Source organism: Argiope bruennichi, chromosome 3 (genome assembly GCF_947563725.1).
Source record: "Argiope bruennichi chromosome 3, qqArgBrue1.1, whole genome shotgun sequence".
Classification (NCBI taxonomy): Eukaryota; Metazoa; Arthropoda; class Arachnida; order Araneae; family Araneidae; genus Argiope; species Argiope bruennichi.
The window spans coordinates 90102925-90124353 of NC_079153.1; positions in this window are offsets into that span (position 1 = coordinate 90102925).

Genomic DNA, 21429 nt, shown 5'->3' on the forward strand with positions numbered 1-21429 from the left:
AAAGAAATTCGTATGAACCCATATAAATAGAGTACAATTAGTGCAGAAAAAATAATTAAAATATTTAACTTCAAAATAACTATTTTACAAAAGATAATCAAGGAATACTTATTGTGTATTGTAAAAATTATAACACTCAAGTATATAGCAAAAAAAAATAATTTGTATTTAAATTGAAAACTTAATAATGCCCAAAAGATTAGTGATACAAATTTGACCAACATGCAATTTAGGATGAATTTAATATTATCATTTTTGTACATCTACTTACAGCAGTTTTTCTAATTATTTAAAATTATTTAATAACATATGAAAGAAAATAAAAAATACAAATATATCACAAAAAATTGAATGAAGTATTTTTCTGGATAAGTATTGAAAATAATGATGAAGAATTTTTGTTAATCTCCCTCTCTAATTGTACCTTTATAGCCAACCTCGATTTTTAAGTAACACGTCAGATGATTAAAACGTTAATAAATTACTTATGTTCCTGGATATTTACTATTATAAAATTTTAATGATTAAATCAAGAGATCCTTAAATCCTTTGATCTAAATATTGCTATCTTTTAAGTTTTAGGAAATCGGATTTTCTTTCTCCAGTTTTCTAAGCATTTGTAATTTCATGTACTTAAATATTCGTAGAGATACAATATTTTGAAATAAGTAATCTTTTCGATACTTAACTAATAGCAAGTTTCTTGCTTTTGATTTAATATACATTATATTCTGAATGACAAGGTGTGTATAAATTTGAGAAAAATTGATTACAAATTTCCTTAATAGTCAAATAAGGATTTTTTTGTAATATGTTATTACAGAAAAATCAAATATCCATTCATGAGCTGTACGTAAAAAAAGTTCAAAAGACTTGGTAATCGATAAAGACGTTTTATTCAATACTAAAATATAAATACATGGTAACAAAAAGCATTCTAAGTATACATAAAATCAAGACAAATATCAATAGTGCACAAGCAGAAAATCGCTATTAAACAATTACAAAAGCATAAATCACTCAGAAAGAAATAGAAAAAGACTTCTCTCAACTGTTCGCTTAACTTCAACTCTACTAATCTGTTTACCGACAGACTCAGTTCCATTTTTCATTGCTGCCGTAGCAGGACATCAAATGTTATAGAACAAACCCTGAATCTCGAGCCTTAATAGAGCTATTACCAAAATTCTTGAATATTTGGGATACTTCATTCTTCATCCCAAATACTTCGCCAAATCGCGAAGCGATCATCAATTTTGTCGCCAAAACTGAGCATCATTGGCCCAATACCCATTCAGCAGCTATAAGAGCTATTTCTAAATCTTTATCATAAAACTAAATGCATAGGAAAATTATAATATAAATTTATAATAATATTAAAGACAAACGAAGAAGAATACTGCAACGTATAAATTAAGAAATGATGAATATTATAAGAAAGAAAATTCTTTGTTTCGTTATGAAGTTGATAAAATAAACTGGAAGGCATCGTAATTGAGATGGAAACTTTAATTTGCTTAAAATTTATACGCAGAGTCCCTTATAAAATTTCAATTTTTGATTCAACTGCATTTCTGATAGGAAAAATATTTTCTGATTTTTTAATAAACTAAGTCTGTTTTCTACATTTTTTAAAATTTTTATTACTTATATTAAAAGTCAAATTTTGAATAATTCAATTTCCTATGCTTAAAACTGAATTATTTTTGGCACTTACTTTCATGTTAATAACTCGCGAATAAAAGAAATCAAAATTCACTTCGATAGTTTTGACTCATCGTTCAAAAGATATTTCCTCACTTGACTTACGCCACTACCACTTGAGAAGCGCGTCATTCATTATTCAAAATCTGGGGCTACACGGAACGGTTGCCGACGTTCCATGAATTTCGATGTTATAACGGATTTTCCCTCCATAGATACAGAGCCAGAACGCGATTCGAATGCAATTAAAATCGTATGAGCAATAGATACATCATGCATTCCCACATCAAAGCAACACAGGGTTGATCTTTCTGAGGTTCATAACTCATTTAGATCTGTTTACTCACCATAAATTATCGAAGAACATTTCGCGTTTAGCTTCGCCCCTTTTGGCGCTTTTAAAGCAATGTATCTAAATCCTTTGATATTCTTAAAGCATTATTGATGAAGACAATGTCTTAAGCCTTAAATTACAAGACTTTCCCTTTTTCGATAAAAGTTACATACAAGTATATACAAGCAAGAGAAAGATAGTATGTAAAAAGTAAGAAATAAGGAATTTAATTTTAAATTTATTTTAAATTAATAGTAATTAAATAAAAAGACTCATGGTTTAAGTAACAACCTATCTGAAAAATTCTCCATTTTTAAGAAAGAAATGTGGTAAGTCAATGATAACAGTAATAATAATTATATCGAACTACAATAGATCAAAAATCTGTACGTCTTTGTATGTTCTAATTTTTCTAAATCAAAAATCTGTATGTACTAATTTTTTTCCAGAAATCTTGATATTCAATGGAAAAAAAATATTTATTAAATAAAACCGCTGAAAATCCAACAAAACATTTCTGCTAAATAATTTCGTATCCTTACTCCAGTTAAAGTATGACTTGGGATTTCACTGAATTAAATAAGAGAATGGATAAATGTGAATTAAATAAGAATAAAGACGTTTCACCAAACCATACTTCTAAAGGTTTATGTTAAAATACAGGAAGTCGTTTAATAAGTACCTGCTGATAAATCATACATTCGTCTTAGTTTTTATTCCACAAATCTCCATCCTTATTTTAAGTGAGATTTTAACTTAATATCCCTTTTAGTTTTTCATACTTTTAAGCAAATATGGCTTTTAAGCAAAAATATTTATGTATGAAACAAAATCACAGCTCAATAGAAGCCGTAGAAAGCTGAATGAAAAGTAAAAAGGTATCCAAAAGGAATAAGACTTCGACCCGTATAGTATTATTTCGCAAAATTAATAATTTTTTTGTTAATTTATTTCTCCTATAACTATCTAGAATTGCTTTCAACAGCGAAAGAAAATGTTGAAAATTATTGGATTATGTGTTTTTGTATATTGAAATACTGAAGATATATGTTGAAGTTTCTATACATCGAACTCTTTCCAAGAATTTCCATATTTGATATAATAAGTCATGATCATATATCGGCCAATTATAAACATTCCAAAATATTTTTTTTAAATATCTCGAAATTCTAATAAGGATACAGTTCTAAATTTAGATATTTTTGCATATCAATCTTTATAATCACATTGAATTTCAATTAATTTAAATGAAATATATAAAATCCCAACTCAAATCAGATTATGTCTCAAAAAACCTTAAGTTTTTTTATTATTATTATTATTATTTTTTCCCTCAATAAATAGAAAGAAATAAAAATCTGTCGACGTAATTTTTCGTGCTGAAACAGACTGATGACTGAAAAAACTGTTTTACAGATTTACAGTGTTGAAAATGGGCCGGGAAAAGTTCATAACAGCAAGAAGTTACAATTTTTCAGATGAAAAGGAAAAAATCTCTAAAGTAAAAGAATGTCTCAGAATTTCTGTCCGTTTCCTGTTTTAAAAAAATATAATATAATGTAATACAATAAATATAACGTAATAAAAATATAAAATAACACAAAAAATACAATGAATATTTTTCTATTGAAATGCATTAATAAGTTTCGCTTGGCCTTAAATTGCTTTTCTTTTTCGAGTGAGAGAAAAAAAGTGTCAATATAATTACTAATTATTATTAATAATAATAATTATTATTCTAGGTTAGTAATTTTTATAAATTAGAAATATTTTAGTTAAAAATTCATTTGGATAAATAAAATATGCTCTGATATATGTCTATCAACTATTGATATATCTATTAGTCAGGGAAAAAAAATAACTCTAAAAATATTTTAATAAAAGAAGTTGTGAAAATAATCATTGTATATAACTTTTAATAAGCGACTGCAATAGATCAGGCGATTTTTTTCAAACTCTATTATATTTTAAATAATATTTTTTTGCGTTTCTCACTAATAATAGAAAAGCAGAAAACAATGTTCTCTTCATTACTCATACTTCAAAACAGATATTTTTAAAGTACTATCGTATTAATTTTTCTGAAAGTTACCCAAATGGAGGTAAAGAGAATATATCAAACTCATGATCCAACCAATTTTATTTAAATAAAAGTTTTAATAAAAATTTATTGTTTGTTTAAGTTTAAATTTTAAATTATAGTAAACGCTAATTAATTTTATTTAAAACTGACACTTACGAAATAGATGTTGAAACCTTTTTTTAAATTTAAATTATACCTACAACAAAGATGATATATTTCGAATCTATAAAAGACGAGCTTTATTTTATTTTTTTCCAATTCTCTCTTCAAATACTATAAAACATCCTCGTAACCTATATTCAACATAACAGTATATCGACGCAAAATTCAATAAAATCGTACAAACAGAATATGGCGGATAGTTGTAAATTGGATACAAGAACGATTTTTTAATCAAAATAATTTTCTTACTTACAGTTGACAGAAATCATTAACACATTTTATTGAATAAATTGAATACAAGCGAATTTTAAGAATCAGAACTACTTAAAAACTTCTTGGATGAGTTTCCAAACAAATCAGATCAATAAACATTTCCGTAAAATGGAAAGAAAAATTTTTTTAATTATTTAAGGAAATTATAAATTTTACAATAAATCATAATTATATTATATGTTAAAAAAGACTTTTTTCATAATGCACATAAAATTTAATCATATTTATTTAAACTGTATTAGCCTTTGATCTACAGATATTTCATTAAGATTTTAACTATTTAAAAAATTATGCTGACATGAATTAAACATCTGCATATTGTTATGTAAAATCAAACTATATATTGATATCAAGTAGCTTTGTTCATCTAGTATAATATAGAATTAAACGTAAAATTATAGAGAATTGAATTATTTCTCTTTAAACAGCTGAAATTCAAATCATTCTTAGATTTATATAACCGAATCCACATTTGCTGCATGAGCTGAGCTTTCCTTTCAACAAAATCTGTAGTTCAACCTGTATGCATATAATTAAATATTATGTATAATTATCCATTTATATAATTGTTCAAAGTGTGTGTTTGGACAAACATGCAATTATAGTAACTTTTGACACTAATTGAGCTTTCAGAGATAATTCTATTAAATTATTTATGATTATATATAAAATGTAACATAATATTACGTTGTTATATTAAATAATATATGTATTTAACTATACAATTTAATTAAAATTTCTAAATTATTCTATATTTATGAAAACTTATCAGTACGATAATAGTAAATAAGATATTAATGATTAATATTAGGTTGCAGACAAGCTAATATGGAATTCTCTAAAATTCAACGGGAAAATGCAGCCAAACGATTTTTCTCATAATTATGCTTATAGACTGCTATAACATCAGGTAAATTTCATCATGATGAGAAAAATAGTTCAGAGGAGATGTTTAGATCTAGAGTTACTACATTTGACACGTAGTTACTTCTTGTGTTATAAAGTTTAAGACCTAAGAAAGGTTAACTATGAAAGAATTTATCAGATTCATTATTTGATTTTTATTTAAAAAATCAATAAAATTGTTAAAGTTTTACCTCATTAACTCTGATGCATAATGTGACACAAAATCTAATTTTTCATGGAAAGTATAAGATTTTCACTGATACCATTATTTCGTATACAGTTTGTTTCTCTAATTTTAATAAATATTTCAAAATATGTTTACTTATATTTCACAAGAATAATTTTTATGATTTTAACTACTTTATATACACTCATGAACGTTACGGCGATATTAAATATATTAATTTTGTGCATGCTATGGCTACTGTAAAGCTTCGAATAAATCGTAAAAGTATATATATACAAATAGAAGTATGCTTAAACCATTATCCTATGGCTGTCTTCTAACTAAAGGATTGAATGTCCTTTAATTTTTTTAAATCAATAAGAAAAAGAACATAAATTTTCTGCATTTATGATTTTATTACTAATGCAGCTCTTTCAGATCTCCAAACTGAATCAAACCTATAAATCTATGAATATCTGAAATAAATACTTTCTAAACCATAATCTACATACACCGGCATTCTTCAAAAACTACAAAACATCTCCTTCCATATATTACCATTCACTCGCCCACATCCAGACACAAAAGACAAAAAAAAAAAAAAATGAACGACACAATGTCTAAAGAAAAACCTTCTTTTTACTTTTCATACTTTTTTAAAGAACAAGAGTTATATGGCAACAACATCGAGCATCCTAACTTTTGATTAGCCGAAGGAAGAAACGGCAAGGGAAAAAAGCAAGAAAGCTTTCCGTAATACCGAGAGCTAATATAAAACCCTTTCGAAATCGTTCCCTGTCTATCCAAAAGCGTCCGTTTCAGCGAAACGATCGACAGCTGAATAGCAAACACCAGCGAGACATCTGCATAAGTTAGCAGTATTTCAAACTCAGTGATTCTGATTTGACATCTTTATATTCTTTGCATGGAAATTCAATGAGCTTTGGACGGCGCGGGACTCCGCGTCTCGCACAGGCCTAATCAAGACTATTTGTAGTCCTCAAGTTTGTAATACTTCGCTGTAAAACTCGGTTTGGAAGCTAGATTTTGTTGTGTCCTGTAGTTGCACTTAAAGGAAGGGAAGAACTTTCATTTTCTGGGTCCTGAATGGTAAAATCGAAGAGACCCTGAATTGATGTCTCGATATCATTGTTTCTGAAGGATTTCATTATTTTGCGTTCGACATTGTAAATAATGAAATCTCTTTTTAAGTGATTAGCCATCTTGTGGAAATATAACTTGCAGTTGGGTAACTTTATTATCTGGTGTAGTAGAAGCAAATTATTATGAATGGAATATAGATAGGGAGATTTGAAACATTCAGTACGAAAGAAAAAATTATATCAATTATATATAAATCTCATGTGGCTATATAAACTTATTGTTTTTAATGTATATCATAAATGGAATTATAAAAGTACATAGTCTTAAATGCCCTACATAATTATAAGTAATATATTTATTTCGCTCTACTATTTAGAAACAATCGGCTTATTTATCATACAAAAATTAAATAATTCAAAAGTAAAATATATGAAAAAAATAAAGATATTCTTGTAGTGTTTAATGTTGTAAACTTAAAAATTAAATCCGTAGTAGGAAAATAGATTAACAATTCTTCCAATTAAAGATACAAAATAATCATTGTTATCATACCTTATTATAGGACCAAAAATATATGCTTACTTTTAATTCTTATTTTCTAAAGTAGGGATTAAATTATTTTTTAAATGCAATTTAGTTTCATCCTTTTGCAAATATATTCAGAAAAGTCATTTTTAATAGTCATTAGCTATTTAGAATAGTCATTAGCATATTCAGAATAGTCAGCAAATTCAGAATCAATAGCATATTCAGAAAAGTCATTTTTAATAATCATTAGCTATTTAGAATAATCATAAGCATAATCTAAAGAATAAGTATAGAAGTATAGAAAAATTACTATAACAACTACAATCTGCTTCTATTGTATCCCATAAAGACAATCAAAAATCATATATTAAAAATATACATTTTACCATAAAAGCATGTGAAAAATATTGTGTACGCTCCCCAAAAAAGCATTATATATTATCATGTGTTTGATTGACTTTTATTACATGAGAATTTTATTTCATTAATTTCAGTATTTTTTATATCATTGGTTTATGCACACATCGATTGACTTTTTAAATTGAGTTATATCTCTTTTAAACATTAAATCTAAAATTTAAAAGTTTTGAATTAGCAATGAGTTCCGTATTAAGCATGTCTCAAAACATCATGGGAGGCCGCGGTGGACTGGTGGTAAGGTCTCGGCTTGTGAGCCGTAGGGTTTCAGGTTCGAGACCCGATTCCACCGAAGAACCATCATGTAAGGGGGTCTGTTGCACGCCAACTACGTCATGCCAAACGTCCTCCCACTGGTGTGGTGTGATGTGGAGAGTCAGTGGTGTGGGTGCCAGCTCAGGTGTCGTCCTCGTCATCTGACCGCGGTTCAAAATTACGTGGTCCGTCCTAAAACAGCCCTAGTGTTGCTTCACAACGGGACGTTAATATAACTAAACTAAACTAAACTTCGAAGTAATTTATATGTTTATTACTGTAAATCTAGTTTTTTTAAATTAACTTTCCTTTTCATTCTTTACTTGAAAAAGAATCTTTTAAAAAGAATTTTTTACAGAAAAGTCACAGTTTATAATTGATTTAGTTATATTAAACAATAAAAGACAAAATTCCATAATTTTATAATTTTGTACTTGTTTCTTCCATTAATTTAAATTGAGTTTTTTTTTTTTCCTACTTTTGTTATTAAAAAATAGGAAGGATAACATTACATCTCAAAAGTGCTTTTTCTAATTTTTTTTTCGGCAGTTTGATGTAATTAAATAGAAAATGTAATATTTATTTTCTTCAATATTTTTAAATAACCTAATAATACAAAATGTTGAAGGAAATATTTTAAACCATTTAATGTATCTGGGAATAAAAACAAACGATTTTAAAACTGGTATGAAAGATGGAAAAAAACTTATTTTTAAATCGTCATTTCTTTTATTGAAAAAATTTGAAGTGGAATTATTAACAAATAATTTCCAACTCATTTTCATCAAAAATATGAGCTATTTTTTATCAACCTATTTTACTATTTAAAGTGTTAATCGCCTCAAAAAGGCTTTAGTATTTATTTTAGGAATGGAATTACAAGAATTTCAATGTAGAATTTCAAGTATGAAACATTTTATATATTTATCATATATATGTAAAGATATAATTTTTGAAGCAGAACCGTGGCCGAAGACAGAAAAGACACTTTCGAAATTTTAACTTCGTTTTATTCCATCCAGGGAGGCATGATTTATGTAGAACCAGAAGTGACGGGCACATCAACACAGAACGCCACAAGAGTGAAAAGAGAAAAAGATAATGAAATATTTATCCCCGTGATTATATACAGTGAGATTTTGATAGGGATTTGTTTACACGTGTCGACCCAGGTAAGGGAGTCATAGGGATCTTTTAAAAGAATGCGCTTGGCTTGACAATTTTTTATCTCTTCGCTCTGAGTGTGGGAATATGTCAATCTCAACAATTTTACAGAGCTTCTGTTGCATTAATTAAATAAAAAGGGTGGAATTGGATCAGGAAATAAGAAAACATTTTAGAATGAAGTTAATATGAGCTGAATTAAGCTAAAAATTAGAAATTAATTAAGTTTAAATTAGATTTTTGAATATCATTACATATAAATATTGATATATTTATATTAAATATTTAATGTAAAACTCAATTGGATTTACCAAACAACTAATATAAAACAACTAATTTCTTCATACTAGTACTAAGAGCATATTTTTATAATGACAGTTTAACTCCCTATAACTAATTTTACTGATCAAAATTAGTTATCAAACAAAACCTACCCCCGTCCTAAATCCCTTATAATACTGAACAGATCAAAGGAAGGCACTAGCAATGAATAAAGAAAGGTTGGATCTGATATGAGAAATCCTATCTGGAGTGCTGTCACAAAAAGAAGACACCAGCTGGTGGTTGCCCGCACAGTTCTTGAGATCTCTAGATTAAAGATAAACCTAGGAAAAGATGGTAAATAAATATTCCCGTCTCTGTTAAAGAGCTGACAGGGATTTTTATCTCAGTCACTTGAGGCAAAATTAATATCGATAACGTTTGTTTTATATAACCGTAGCAGAATGAATGTATTTTTAATTAAGTATTTCGAAACAATCACATTACCAAAATGACAAATTTTTACTTTTAGATACTTTTAACTTTAATGATAAGAAAACAAAATACTAATAATGTAGATATCAGGATTCTGAAATGTCGAAAATGTGGATTATTAAAAAGAAATCATTTGACTGGGAAGACTAAGAGACAGGGATAATTTGGCTTTCGGAAATATTGTTAAAAAAAATTTGATATCCTCTCAAACCAACTATCTAATCTTCAGATTCTAATTATTATTCTAATACAGTTTCATAATTACGTTAAAAATCAATCATAACCAATTTTTCATTAATTGTTTTCCTTTTGGTCTTAAGTTGCTTTTTGTAAAAATGAATAAGTTCAAAGTAATGAAACCAGGTATTTTTAATCAAGTTTAAAATAGTAAATAATAGTTCAACCCTTTAAAGGACCTTTTTTTTTTCTATTCATATTATGTTAAAATATTTTTAGGCTTGAAATTAGAATAAGAAAAGGGATTCATTTAGCTTATTAGATAAATTTAATTTGATTCATTAATTAATTTGGTTAATTAATAATTAAGTCACAAATCAAGATCCATCATTTTGTCTGAGATAAAGAACTGAAGCATCTAAGTTTCTGTCTTTCTAAAAAAATGTGTCAGAACTTATGCCAGCCTACATAATTTCATACAAAGATTGATAAATTTGGTGGGAAGTATACTTCCCACGGCCCTAGAAAGGATTAAGTAATAAATTCTGAATTCAAGTGGGTTTTATTAAAAAAAATTAATAAGAAAGTAAAAAGCTTCAAATATCCGAAATCTTGAATGTCAAAAATTTCAATTCTTTAAAAAAACCTGATTTGAAGACATGAAATAAAATTAAGATGTAATAATGAGCATTTTGCTTTAAGAACAAAAAAAAAATTCATGAGAAATAATTTTTGCAAATATCGTGTAACACTCTCCACTTCTATCACATATTTTTACATCTTATATATAAGTTATCCCAAAAGATTTATAAGTACTGTAAATATCAATCAAAATAATTATTTAACCATCGTTTTTCCTTCAGATATATCCTTTTTCCTCGTTAAAATAAGTACTCAGTTGCAGATAATAAATATCCCCTTTAAAATCTTTTTTTAAAGTGGAATTATTGTACGAAAAATTAGCTAATTTTAAAATATTTTAATAGATATTAAGTAATTAAAATTTTGCAAAAATAGTAAAGTGTTATAAATAAATTTCGAAGTGCATAAATTCAACTTGGATAAGATCATGACTTTTTACATAAAGTATTTATGTCTGTAAACATTTTTCTAGAAATAATTAAAATATTATTGATTTTTAAGAAAATTACGAATAAGACAAACTACAAATCTTTGTTCGAAAAAAAAAATTGAAGAACTTTGAAGCCATTATTATAGATTTTATCTGGACGTTAGGATTTTGTTGCAATGACAGTGAAAATAAAACACCCATAATGTAATTTCAATAAATGTCAATGTCATTGTATATAAAATCATTAATTACAGAACCAGTTCAAAGAAAATCATTTTCAATACATTTCTTTGCATAAATAGGAATTTATGATGCTTGTACACGGAAGACAGGATTTTGCGGTCTATTTCCAATAGTACAGAATCTTTAACATCCCTCAGAATAGAAAAAAAATCCATCTCTTTCATTAAATTTCTCAACATCAGCAAAATTCATCTTCGTAACAGCATCTTTTCTTCTTTAATAAACAATTTATAAGGATCCGAAACAGACTTCAAAGCTATCATTTGACATGAATCCAAATTAAGTTACCAACATACAATAGCACAGAGACTTCTAAAATCCAATGTTATAAGGCAATAATTAAGATGATACTTTTAAAAAAAGAAAAACAGAGAAAAGGGTTACTGTGGGACACTTCGCATTTCAAAACCTTCTGATCTCCACCCGAGTTTTGACTTCGGCATTACCTCAAAATCATCATTTAACAAGAAAGCATTAGAGAACAAAAGTGTCATCTACTAGCATATTTTTAAAATTCCGTATATGCTTCTAGCTACTGTATAGAGGGCTATATCATACTTTTACCGATTTCCAAAAAAAAATTATGGATCGCTGTAAACTTGAACAATTAAAGTCAATTCTAAAATTTTCAATTATGTCATTGGCATCAATAATTTTTTTATTTTTCCCATGATGATAAATTTTGGAATTAATTGTTATCATTATTTTCTTTATAGTATTTCCAATAATTTTAATATTTTAGACAATCTCACTATAAAACTTTCGCTAAGAGAACCTCCTTCCTCTAAGCATTTTAGTCCTAAATTAATTTTCTAGCAATATTTCAAATGCATCATTACATAATTTGATCAATGTTAATGCAGAATACAGTTTTAAGGGAAAAGAGGTAAATACTTTATGTTCATTAATTTAAATTATTTAATTAATAATTAAAATAATTTGATTTTATATATCATATCATCTGCGGTCTCTGAAAACTGCACTTTTCGTGTTAAAATCCTCAGTTTGGTTTGGTTTGGTTATATTAACGTCCCGTTTGAAGCAACACTAGGGCTATTATGGGACGGACCTCGTCATTTTGAACCGCGATCAGATGACAAGGATGACACCTGAGATGGCACCCCCTCTCCACACCACACCAGCGGGAGGACGTTTGGTCATGACGGATTTAACGTGCAACAGAACCCCTTACACGACGGTTCTTCGGTGGAATCGGGTCACGAACCTGAAACCCTCCAGTTCCGAAGCCGAGACCTTACCAACAGGCCACCACGGCCCGTTAAAATCTTCAGAAAAAGCTGTCTTATTGTGAAAATATATGTCTAAAATGGGGAGTCTCAAGTACTGTCAGAATATTAAAGGGTCTTTTGAATAAGTTCTCAATGTAGCTTTATAAATTCATCACCATATACATTTATATATATATTACTTTTATTTTAGTTTTAAGAAGGTAAATTCTCGCTTTATATAAATTTATTTTCTTACATTTCTTTATTAAAATTTTAGCATGATTGACCATCATTAATGCTTCTGAATAATATGAATTTATCAAGAGATTTACAGACTTGGCTTTAAGTTTTTGAACGCATCAATACGTCGAAATATTATTTTTAGATACTACAGCTCACGATCAAGAATACAAATCTAAAATATCATAAATATTTAAATTGCTATAATTTGAATTTTATGAATAGAATTAAGAAATTTTAAATAAATTCGCTGTTACTCAGCTCACATCTTAAGTGGATCTCTGTATATTTATTGATGTTATTAAAAATCATTCTATCAAATGGAATTTATTCTTTTTTTTAATAGAAACAAAACTTTTATTATATATAATTACCTTTAAGTAGAAAAGAATTATAGTGTGCTTTTCAAACGAGACTCACAAATTAAAATTGAGGATTTGTAAAAAGTACCGCTTGCTATCATCGCTCATATTCACTCATGTAGTATCCAAGCAAAAGTTATTGCATGGTTAGCCGCCTTTGATAACCAGATATGAATATAGGTATTACACGCCAGATGATTATTTTTCAGTGAGATCGGGAATATTTGCATTGTTTTCAAATAAATTTCTTACACATAACTTAATGTACATAAATAATAAGACCTGTAACTAATAAGTTTTTTTAATAAAATTCTGATAATAAGGCGATATTAGTTTAATTGCATCTGTATTATATTTGAAACATCGATGTTACACAGAGAACACACAGTTCTATTTAAGATATTTTATTCCAAAAGTATTCATTTATTCATGTGCATATTGATTTTGTTGGAAACCGTGAAAGAATAAATACAGCTTCCTACAATTTGCATTCTTTTATCACGAATAAAAAGAGACTCACTAAATCTGAGACAGCACGTTTTACATATCAAATAATTCATAATTCTCACAAAGTCGTCACATATGCCGCTCGAATGTCTTCTCTGAAAAGCCACCCATAAAACTTTTAACGTCTTCTTCCTTCCAAACAAAACTTCCGCAGACAAAGTTTCCAAATCTGCACACACCGACACTCCGAAGAAGGAGAAATAATTTTTCGTTCGAGTAGTGTTTTAAATTGTGCCGATGTATCAAATTTCTTTCCAACACATAGAAAAGAATATTTTTCACGGGGGATAGAACCCTGAATATCATCCTTGGCAAGAAACGGAGAAAGAGGATTTAGTCGTTGCTGTTTCTTTTTTAAGGGACCGGATTTGAAATGCTCGGCGAATTCAGCACTTTTCATGTCAACATGGATTGCTGCTTCCTTATCGCAGTGGGTAGGCTTGCAAGATGTTCGTTCACTTTAAATTTCTTTGGATTAAACCAATATGGAAGGAAGGAATGCGTGAAGAAAAGTCTACTTCCTGGTATTTGCTATTTCTGCAAAAGACGGAGTACGTGAATATGAAATTTTCCTGATGCTGTTTTCTGAATCGCCTGCCATCAGAATTCTGAATTCTTCAATCAGCTAATAGGATTTAGTTTTGAATATTTTCTGCCTTGGAGACGTTTAAGTCTCTGCCATGCTCTCAGTTTGAGAAAAGTAACAGAATTTTGCTTAGTAAGGTATTGTTAAAGAAAGCATAATATGTTAAAACCCAATATTAAATGCAATTGAAAAGTACCAACTTCTTTTGTCATAAAATATAAAAGCAGTTTGATATAGATTATTTGGAAGTCTTTATATTTTTTTAAGTCTTTATATATACTCTCTAAAGTGATTTTGCTAAAGTCCAATGAAAAATACAAAAAAAGAAAAGTGTGTAAAATTATCAAAAAGAAATAAATATTTAAAAAGTTGGTCATTCTTTTTGTCTTCATAAGTAGACTGAATGCCCTTTTCGACAAAATTAGAGATTATGATACCAAAGCACGATTCAGCAGGAAGGTTTTATTTTCAGTCAATATATAAAATAATATAATTTGTATTGTCCTGTAAATTTAATCAGTTCTGACCATTCTATTTTGCATAGATCTAAAAAATTATATCTGAGTGAATCTTTTTGCATGACAGCTGCTAAAATTTAAAATTGTGAATGAATTTCTGCTATTTAAAAAAGAACTTTTTTTCTTTTTCATATTTTTGCAAATAGTTATTCGGTTGCTTTAACATGTTGATATAGTTTCTGATCGAAAGCAAAAAAAAATATAAATTATAATTTTTAGGTAATAATGATAAGAGTATACGAAATACGGAAAACAGTTAATATAATAACTCATACTCGTGTGAAAAGACACTACTTTCATTTAAATTATAAAAAAACATTTCCCATCCTCAAGGTGAAAATGCGGAAGTAATCATATACTTTAATGACATCCATGATAATAATGCTCATATTAATGGACATTTTGCAAAATTAATTACATTTTGCAATGATTTTATTCATATTTCAGATGGCGCGTGCTATTTCTAAATTCTAGATTTTTATTGTTTATCTAAGGGTACTGATATAAATTTCGATATCCAGGAAAAATTTTATTGCTATTCAGTCTAATAACATCCATTCTTTTCAATACAGGCAATTTGTTTTAAGATAATAAATTTCAATGTTGCATAATTTAAAATCGATTTTAGTATTAAATCATAATAATGAATATAGAATAACAAACTTTCTATAAATTTTCAGATGTAATCGTGCAAATTACAATACACTGTTGTGCGAGAAAGATCATTACTTTGAACGACCAACTATGGCTCATAACTACTTCTTGGGTACCAACTGTCCTCAAAAAACGAATTTTCATTATGCACAGAATGCAAAGAAGACCCCTCTACTTTGAAAAACAAACTTCAGCGCATAGATACTTTTTGGTCAACAATTCTCCCTGAAGAAAAAATTTTCAGAATTTCAATAAGTATTAAATTGTTAAAAATTAATCGAAATTATAAGTTATTCAACTAAATTAAATAACTCCCCTGTACATATGTTTATTATACAGTAAGTGTAAGTCTACGAATATAATTAACTTCATTTTTAGACAAAACACTCTGCTTATTGGAAAAGATAACCAGATATACTGTAATACACCCAGTATATTTAACTTTTAAATTAAATCCATTTATTCTTTTAAATTAATTACTATAGGGATAATCACAGGTTCAAATGTCAAAAGTTCTACAATTAGATCCCCTTAGAAGCCACATTGTTGTAAGCTAGTAGTTTAAATCCGTCAGATTATATATCCGTGGAGGTCACGAGAAAATAACGCCGAATTATATGTCTTCCTCGTCGTCAGACCACGGTTCAAAATTATTCGATCATTCCTAAATAGCCCTGGGGCCCGTAAAATAGAGTTTTGATAGAGATAGCTAATATGGACCTATTTTATGCAATAATTAGGTTTTAAAAAATGGAAAAGAGAGATTCCATAAATTGGTCTTGATTGGTAGGCTCCGTTATCCAACAATCGCTCCTTGAAAAAAGAACTAATACTGGTGAAATTGTAAAAATGTTCTTTTATATTCGATCCATTTGCATCCGCATTTTATTTAGTTTAATTACTTTCTGTGTTCGTTATCTCCTTTTCATGTTAACACAAAAAAATAGATCAGACTCTATTTTTCTAATGAAGAACTAATTGATATAGCTGGCTTTGTTCAAAATTATATCGTTTTCATGCATAATATTTTTAATATAAAAAACAATATTCTAGGAGTTGTTATAATACATAAAATTCTTTTATTACATCATAACACTTGATGGCCTTGATCATTTGCAATCACAATCACTTCAAGATGGCAAGTATATAAGTTTTTTGCCTTCACTTATTTTAGGCACCTTTAAATAACTACTTAAAAATTAATTTTAAAAAATTCTAAGATATGCAGAAAAATCAAAAATTAACTTTAGAGTAGATTAATCGTCTGCGTTAAACCTTAAACAGGAATCAATAAGAATTGAAGAAAAAAATTGCTCAGACAGGAATTCGAATCCCCTGAAAAAGTAACATTTTGAAATTTAGGACAATATTAAAATATTTCTTTTAATATATTTGGCTCCGAAGTTATTACATAAAAAAGTCAAAATTTCAATTAATTTCTAATTAAATTTAAATATTTAATTGGCTTTTGCACTTTGAAAAGTTGACGGTGTTCAGTTTCTTTTTCTAAAGTATTAAATGAACCACGTTTTAATGAAAATAACCCGATCATTTAAGAGGAGATGTGGAATATCTTATATACATATATAACTACAATGATTTTTTATTTATATTACGAAAGACTGTTTAATTAATGACCAAATAATTTTATACAAGAGAACTATGACATAGCCTTTAGTACATTTCTAGATTTTTTTCTTTGACATTAGTAAATTTCAAAATCTTGTTCAAACATTACATGTGAGAGAAACGAAATCTTCCAGTGTCGCGGTGCCTGGGGACGACAGAGTCTTGGTTTAAAATAGGGAATGTGGGACCACGTCACAGTTCCATAAATGCCTATATTAGTGTAGGGTTTCTTGTTGAATCTTCCGATGTCAAAAAACTTCTCGTTGGTGATAAATCATAAAGTTTCAGTTAGTTATGAAAAAATAAGAAATGTTTTGAAATGGATTCCTAATTTCGAAACAAGGTCAAATGATGAGGATGACACTTAATTTAATACTGTCTGTCAAAATATCCATACCATTTAAGCAATAAAAGATTTGACATTTGATATCAGATTTAAAGTGTACCAGATCAACACAAGTAGAATATTTGGTGAAATTTATATTCGAACTGGAATCCTCTGGTTCACATAAGCCTTACCACTAAGTAGGCCCTTGTTTGTGTAGAAAAGATTACGTATGTTATTTGCTCCAGATGCTCATGATTTCCTTACAAAACAGCTCTAATACATCTTCAAAATGATAGAATTATCTAATTAAAACGGAGCTATTAATTGTTTTCAAACATGAAATAAAATTAAAATAATTCATAATTTCCTGGAAGAATTAACTGTGATAAATGCAGCTATTAATAATACAGTTTTTTCAATGTTTTTTACTTAAGAGATAAACATACTTCCTCCTGAATAAAATTTACCAAAAACAAACATTCCATTATGCATGAAAATAAATCCAAATATTGTTTTATGCATCACATTTTATTAATTTAAATTTAAGAGAGAACTTTTTCAAAAAAATGACAATGGACAAAACATCATTTTTGTAATATTTTCCAAAACAAGATTCTCGTTTGTAAGAAAATTATTTTTTCTGTATATGCTATTTTGAAAGATTTTTTTTATTTTAAATTCAACGTCTAAAAAAATACATTGAAAGATCAATCATTGTCATCTGAGAAGACATTAATTATGATGTATTTTTGCTTTTTAATAAAGAAAAAGAAAAAGAAACATCGTTTTTTATGAGTAACTTCATTTTGCTTTGTCGGTTCCGCTTTCTTTTAAGTCTTAATTAATCTTCGTCTGGACAAATAAATCTTGCATCAATTATCATAAACTGAAATTCAGAAGAAAAGAAAATTGAAGTAGGTTTGTTCATGATAATTATCTTACCAAAAAGAAAAACGCTGTCTTGACGTATTTTCTAACCATATATTTACTTACCAACGTATAAATATCTTGAGCTAATATTTTCTTAAGTTTTTCTGTGACTTTAGAATTTAGTTATTATTATTATTTCCAAAAAGTGAGTTTCAAAATCTTGAAGCCAATATCTTTTTTCATTAGTTAACGCATTTGGTTTTATTTATTCAAAAAAAGTTTTGTTTTGTTTTTGTTTTTTAATTTGGGAAATTTTATTCAAAATCAAATATTTTACTTCCAAATTAGAACCACAAGAATTTGAAAACAGCTCTTTATACTCTAGGATATGAAATATAAAGAGTATTGTGTTTGCAAAAAAATATGGCATTTTGATAAATCTCCATATTTTATTAGGTATTTGCATGTATCTTTGGTCATTTTTTCTCTTTAAAAAGTCATTTATTGAGAAAAATTGGTATAATATATATAGATAAAAATATTTTCCATCATTTCTACAAATTCTTTCCATTTTCGTCCAATAAATCTTGCAATTGATTGTATTCGAATTTTTTCCAATTTTTTTCCAGACTGTTCTTTGTCGTTAACAACTAAATCACCATTCTTAAATCGTTGAAACCAAACCCAACAGTTGGGATATGACGTAGCAGTACCACCATAAGTTTCAAAAAGTGTCTGATGGGCTTTGGCAGATTTCTTCAAATCAAACAAAAACAAGCAATGAATGTCTAAAATGCAATTTGGAGCGTTCCATGATCGGGGTCTTTATACACTGAATAACTCAATAATATTAAATGGAAAACTTTCAAAATGATAACAATAAAGTAATAGTAAACTGGTAAAACTCAAAACCATTGCCGATTATATAGATACTTCGCGTGCTTACCAAATGTCGCTGATTAAAATACATGCAATCACCTAACATATTAATTTGATTTCGAAAGAACTCATTTTTCAAATGTTGCCTATCTTCAAAGCACTAAGAGCTAACTGGATGAAATTTGGCTGTATTATTTTATTATATAGCTGTATTAAATATGGATCAAAATCGTCAAAATGTAGCGCATGAGAATGATAGGTATAATATGAAAACAAAGTAATTTAAAATTTCAGTAGCTAGACATGTAAATATCATTATGCTGTCTTACAATCTGCATAGCAAATTTACAAGAGAGTTCAGAAAACATATTGCTATGCTCACAAATTGACTACATGAAAAAATATGTGCAAACAGCCTCATACTGTCTATTTATACATGAATTGGAAAGAGATTTTTAATTCAAAATAAAATATAAAATTAAGATTTCAATACGAAGATTTTTTTTTTCGAAATGCTACTGCAATTGCCCTTTTACCTTTGTCCAATTGTTGTTTTTTTCATTATAAATCTTTTGGTCATTTATCACAAAAATAGAAATCTTTATAGCTTTGTTTTCTGATTTTTCACACACCATAAAATATATTTTAATGCTACGGTGCGACAGAAAATAACAAATAAACAAAATACATATAAAAAGCAAAAACACTACATCATTCTTAAATATAATTCCATATTTATCAAATGTGAGAGAAATCCATTACAAAACAGTTTTTCTTTTTCTGGTAAATAATGTTTTTGCATCCATGATGAGTTGTTTAATATTTAAATCATCGTTTGGCAACATTTTATTCGCTACATTTTCATATTTTTATTCGCTAACACTTTGAATGAACTCAAAATAATTAATTCTATTGTAAAACGAATATTCATTAACTTTTAACGAAAGAAAATGTAAAATCTTGACACCGAAATTTTAAATTGAATACAACAAAACCGTATGTACCCTGGTAGTTTATGTGTGGATTACATTCATGCAGATCAAAGATTTAAAACTTGGAAACAAAATTTAGGTTTCCTTATACGAGAAACTTCATATATTTGTCTAAAAAACATAGCAGTTTAATAATTCAGTTATAAACATATAAACATTTATATGTTTCTAAATAATATTGTTAGGGAAATTGTCCGGTCGTTGTGCGTAAAGAATTTCAACACGTCGAATAATAGAGAATGGTACTTTATATCATAAGAAAAAAAGTGTAAAAACACAATTTAAACTCACACTAATAGCAATACTTGAATAAACTTGCTTAATAAATATACATAACTCAGCAATAACTCTCAGAATGTAAGAAGAGAGCTCGCTCTGTGATCAACACTTTAAAGAGAGAGAATTCAAAAAAAGTGCCTTATTATTCCCGAATATGATGGGGCGGAGAATTTTATAGCAGAATAGAAATATCTAAAATTTCTTAATTTGTTATAGATATATAGCCGAAGCTCCTGCGTTTTCTAGAATATTCATTTTTGACACCAAATAGTTGCCAAATTGATCACCAAAGCCATTGATCTGGTATGCATTCAGCATTCATTAAAAATATCTGTAAATCTCTCTTTCGTACTACAAGATTGAGCGCGCAAGGAAACACTATTACATATTTGTAACAGTATGCTTTATTTTTAAATATGAAATATTATTTGCTAATTCGATACTTTTCTTCATTTTTTACAATAAAATAGTTGTTTAAGGAGAAGGCGAAATTTAATACCTAATTTATTCAAGCTCTAAACTCAACCCATGCAGAATAGCTTAATTAGTTAGTCAAAAAATTCTAAAAAAAAAAAAAAAACGTTTTGAAACTCAAATATTATATATATTTTTATCTTGTAAAAGTACTTTTAAAATGGTTCTAAACAAGGAAAGAATATCATATTCTTTCCTCAAAATAACGAGTTTTCCAATGCGAAAACAAGTGCACCGTCTTCCGATTAAAGACGAAAAGAAACGGTTTCGAGAGTTTTCTCAATAACAATACTCACGCGAAACCGGAATAAACTCTGCATCCTAATAAGCAGAATTCTCTTGCACGAAACCGTCACCAACCATCTTCTAAAAAGTTACCATTCGGAAATTCGAAAAATTCTTCCTCTCCCTAAAATGCGCGATAGCATCGAAGACAGGTAGGAAAAAAGAAGGGAACATTCCAACTCTCCAGCAAACGATTAAAAATAAGGGTATTCGGCAGCACAAGAGGCCTCTTTCCATAACGAGGAATCCAGGG